This window comes from Molossus molossus, unplaced genomic scaffold, assembly GCF_014108415.1.
Source record: "Molossus molossus isolate mMolMol1 unplaced genomic scaffold, mMolMol1.p scaffold_m16_p_16, whole genome shotgun sequence".
In the NCBI taxonomy this organism is placed as follows: Eukaryota; Metazoa; Chordata; class Mammalia; order Chiroptera; family Molossidae; genus Molossus; species Molossus molossus.
Genome location: NW_023425351.1, coordinates 26247657 through 26252145, shown reverse-complemented (window position 1 = coordinate 26252145; position 4489 = coordinate 26247657). Strand labels below are relative to the sequence as shown.

At 42.3% G+C, this 4489-nt stretch overlaps 1 pseudogene; it reads right to left on the bottom strand.

Moving 5' to 3' along the window:
• Positions 1–2218: 2218 nt before the first annotated feature.
• On the bottom strand, positions 2219–2540 carry LOC118631888 (annotated as a pseudogene).
• Between the last annotated feature and the right edge of the window lie 1949 nt (positions 2541–4489).

Genomic DNA, 4489 nt, shown 5'->3' with positions numbered 1-4489 from the left:
TGCCGAGAATACAATATTTAATAATGTTGCTAAGCTTGGGTGATTCTGAAAATATGTGGAGACCCCACATATTAAAAAAAAATTATCCAGATCGAACACTGGTCACAGACCATGACAATCATTTTGGCTTTGAAAATGGACTTTGAACTTAGAATATTACTCAGATTAGAAACAAGAATATTCTGGAACATCCTTTGGGAACTTGAGACCTTTTGAACTAGAGATGAGGGGATCAAAAACATTATTATGTGTTGAGTACGTACAGTGTGTTGGGCAATGTTATAGGTGACATATGTGTCCTATTGACCCCTCAAAATAATCCTATAATGTAGTTGTAACTATCCCCTCAATGGAGCCAAAAAAAGCAGTGAGCATGTGGAAGCAACATGCTGGACAAATAAAATCCCGGGAAGAGTTTTTCCCCATCTGGACCCAATGGCAACCAAGAGGCTTTGGCTTTGACATTAACTTAGAATAATAGGTGAAGAATCCCAGCATCACTGGAGGGTGGGTCAGCCTTAGCAACCGCATAGCTATTGTGCTGCAGACAAACAACACGTACTAAGACAGACCGGGCCAAGGGAAAGACTTTCTGAGAACTAGAGCCAAGGAGACTTATAGCAGTGGAAGCCACTGCAAGTCCTCTGAGGATCAGGAAGAGCCTTTCAGATTTCCCTAAAAGAGAGCCAGTGGTCCTGGTAGGGACGAGAAATGCCCATCCAAGACATACTAGAAACTCAATACTTTCTTTTAATGGATGAAAAGTTATTCTAGTAACTGTTGCTACATTATAAGTGTTCCTAAAACTTGTGGAATAAAACAATATGTTTAAGAATTGTGAGGATTAGGAATTTGCATCGGCCACTGTGGGGACAGCTTGTGGAAGTCTGGATGACTCAAGGAATAGGTAGAAAAATCAGCTTCCTACAGTGTCCTGGATACACAGTAATATTAACCCAGTATCACATCTCATATTCAGAAAACTGGTTTAATGCTAGTTTTCTAGAGACTGTCAGCTTACACATCAATATATAGAAGCTCATGATTTTTAGACTCTGCGATGGGGTTGACTCTAAGGACCTAGATTCCTTCAAAACAAAAGAAACCTGACTTGTTTTTAAGAACAGTGAGGGCCACATTTCTTCCCTTCCTTGAATCTAGGCACACATATATGACTAAGTCCTATACCATGAAATGTAAATAGTCATGATTTTCTGAGCCTTCTGGGAAATTACTTTAAAAAGATAAGTTTTTTTTTTTTATGGCTACCTATATAGTATCTAGAAACAACAACATTTGCTAACAGATTGGTTGTAGGGTGTGGGAAAAAGAGAGTGAAGGAAACTTCATAGATTTCGGTCAGAGCGACACAGGGACGCGTATTTTATCAACTGAAATGGGGAAGGCTGTGGGTGGAGGTTTGGGGGAAAACCTCAATTCAGTTTTGGACATATTAAGTTAAAGATGTATGTTTGAGATCCAGGTGGAGATAACAAGTAGGCAATTACATATATAAGCCTGGAGTTAGTTCAGGAGAGAGGTGTGGGTGGGTGGGTGATGGTGTGTTTTTTAGAGTCTTTGGCAAGTATGGGCATTGACTCTTTATTTTCATGATTCAAGTTGGATTTTTTTTATTCATTTGCTCTACAACTTTTATGCTTATGTCAATCAAAGAAGAATTTAGTAGGCTTTCTGTCTATTTCACTTTTTAGGAATGCCATGATTGGCCAACACCATAGGTCTGTGAGAGTCAGATTATTTTGATTGCTGCTTTGACTCTACTCTCCACTCCAGGAGTCCTGCCCACTGTGCCTTTGGAGGTCGAGTGCCACCACTTGGTTCCTGTCCCTCTAATTATCCCCATTGCATTTAGGTTTTGCAGTTGAGTAGCTCTGGTTTGCACTGTGAGGTGTGGCCTACAGGAAATTCAGTCATAGAACTCTTCAAGGATGGGGGGGTTCTCCTCACAAATGTATTTCTTAAAGTCTTGGTGAAAGGAACGTCTTCGGAATGCTCCTAGTGTGGGAAAGTATGTCTTACATGACAAATCCACCCTATCATTCCAACGTAATGTGGCCTAATTCTTCTACATTAAACCAAAGGAGGTTTGTGATGGGAGCGAAAGTTCTGCCACCCTGAAGCTGCCCTTTTGAGATACTAATTTTTATTTTTTTTGGATCCTCAAGGTTTATTGTCAGAATAGAACAAAATATGAAGCTTAGAACTGGATGACTTGGCTCTTACCCTTTTTATCTCCTCTCAGTTCAAGATGCTCGCATCTCTTAATAGCCTGCATTCTCTCAGATCTGCAGTTGGGCTCAACCCATTCAAGCTTCAACACAATCCTCTTTGTAGTTTTAGCCGTTTTGAGGGAAATCGGCTTAGCCTGCCCACCCGCAGCCACTCTGCTTCCTGTCATCATGCTGTTTTCCCTGTGCACACAGAGGATCCTTGCCCTTCTTGTACTGTGTTACTTCCTGGGGTTGATGTTTGCCACGCTTCTTACGGAAAGTTCGGCAGGTGTGAGGAACGTTCACCATGCTTGCAGAGCGCTACTGCATGCAAAGAAAGCATGATATAGAGTTTAAGCTCTTTATTAAGAAATAAGACTCAGGGGGAGCCTTTGACCCCAACTCCCCACATTTCTTGCCCAAGAGATTCAGACAGAGAAGCCCACTTCAGGAAAGAGAATTTAGGATGTCACTTTGGTCTAATTTGAATTAAGTATGGTAAGTAAGAGGGTGTCAGGCAGGGGCCTGGTAGGTAAATGTACCCTGTGTCCCATGGTCTCTGAGTGACCCAGCAAGAATTTCCCTGCTGTGTGTGTTCCTGTCTTCCTCAACTGCCTGCAAATTGTCCATTCTCACCTCTGAAATCTAATACCCAATCCTCCATGCCCCTTTCTCCTTTGTCCAAAAATGTCTTATATACCCAATGTTGCCTCACTGTCTTTGAAATTTTCACACTTACATGAATTCCTCATGCACAGTATTAAAACTTTGATTTTCTCCTGTAAATCTGGCTCTGCTAATTTGACGATTAGCCTGAAGAACTTAGAAGGTGGGAGGAAAAGGATGTATATTTCTCAGCCCTGACGTTGGACACCTCCAATTTGTTAACAGTGGGCCATCTTTTGGTCCAAGTTCCAGCCAATCAACCCAACAAACTGTTAGAGCCTTTTCTAACTCCCAAAGCTACACATTAAATGCAGGATCTCTCTTAGTGAGTTCATATCAAATTTGGCCTCATGCAACTTTATGTTGCTTCCACTGTTATCTAATATCTCTAGTATCCATTCCCACACATGTTCCCCCAATTTTTGCTTCTATACATGTAGAAAATTCAAATAGTGATTTTGGAGTGGAGTGTACCTCCTTATGGTCACACTTTTTTAAAAATCTTCACCCAAAGATATTTTTCCATTTATTTTCAGATAGAGTGGGAGGGTGGAGAGAGAGAGAGAGAGAGAGAGAGAGAGAGAGAGAAAGAGAGAGAGGGAGGGAGAGAGAGAGAGAGAGAGAGAGAGAGACTGATGTGAGAGACAGACATTGATTGGTTGACTCCTGCACAACCCCAGCCGGGGCCGGGGACCAAACCATAACCGAGGTACATGTCCTTGACCGGAATTGAACCTGAGACTCTGGTCCACAGGCCAACACTCTAACCACTGAGCCAAACTGGCCAGGGCAATCAGGGTCACACTTTGTACCTCATTTTTAGGGCCCTCTCAGACATATGTCTAATCACAGATCTAAGAGCAAAGAGGGGTGTTGGGTGGATAGGTCTTGAGGAGAACAGCGTTGTCTTGCATTGTAACAGCCTCGGGGAATCCATTATTGTCCCCTTAGGCAATACAGGATTAATCCCCTCAGACTGAGGTATTGAGGCCCATGTTACTGGGAGTGGGGAGGTGGTGACCCCTGGAGGTGGGGAGGACCTCTTCCATTGAGGCAAGGAAGACATTTCAGAATTTAGGAACTCAAGGTCCCCAGCTTCATCAGGGTCTTACGCTTGCCCTCATCCCACCTTATAGGATCCCATTCTTTCCTAATCAGTGCCCTCCCTTTAACAGATACCCTGCCAGTCTGGGAGTTCAAGTTTTGTTGTAATTCACCACTCCCAGGATAAGGGTCTGCATTTGATTTTAGCAATTTTAGCCACTCAGTTGCAGAAGACAGGCTCTTCATCAGGGCTCTCATCGTGCTCCTGGGTTATCTGTGTCCCTTGAGCTGGGACCTCAATCACTGATTCATTCTTTTCTTTACTTCTTTGTTCAGCAACATTAGGAGAAACTAATAAATGTTACAATATTCCTTATTTTCCAGAAATGTTTGAAAGTATATATAGAGTCACTTAACTCCTTGCTCCTTCTCTCTCTCTCTTTTTTCCTTCTTTCTTCTTACAAATAGCTGATCAGGAGTATTCAATGCAGATGTTTTGCATAGCTCCATAAACATTTCGTTACACCATGGATTAATGTTCTCTTTAC